This window comes from Sinocyclocheilus grahami, unplaced genomic scaffold (assembly GCF_001515645.1).
Source record: "Sinocyclocheilus grahami isolate Dianchi unplaced genomic scaffold, SAMN03320097.WGS_v1.1 scaffold5899.1, whole genome shotgun sequence".
Lineage (NCBI taxonomy): Eukaryota > Metazoa > Chordata > Actinopteri > Cypriniformes > Cyprinidae > Sinocyclocheilus > Sinocyclocheilus grahami.
In genome coordinates this window covers 1-359 of record NW_015510467.1, presented here as the reverse complement: position 1 = coordinate 359, position 359 = coordinate 1, and positions in this window count along the sequence as shown.

The following is a 359-nucleotide window of genomic DNA, read 5'->3' as shown; positions in this document are numbered from 1 at the left end:
CAGCACGCAGCACGCAGCACGCAGCACGCAACGACGTTCGTGGAAGGCTGCGTCGAGTCTCTGAGCGTCAATCTCATGCGGCCTCCAATTCGAAAATCCAGTTTACACATGTTTATTCGGGTCCAGGATAATATATCCAAAGACATATTGAGTTAATAACGCTCATGGACATGGAAGCGGTGAACACCTTTAACGGGGAGGTGAGAATTCGCGTTGTATTTGCCGTTTACCCTTCACCATTAGCCGAGCGCGCGCGCCGAGCGACTCCAAAACCATCCGTGTTTATGTTTGTTTGCTCTTCACTGATGGATAAATATCATAGTTGTTTTGCTCCTTAATATTCTAAAGTCGAATAAAAC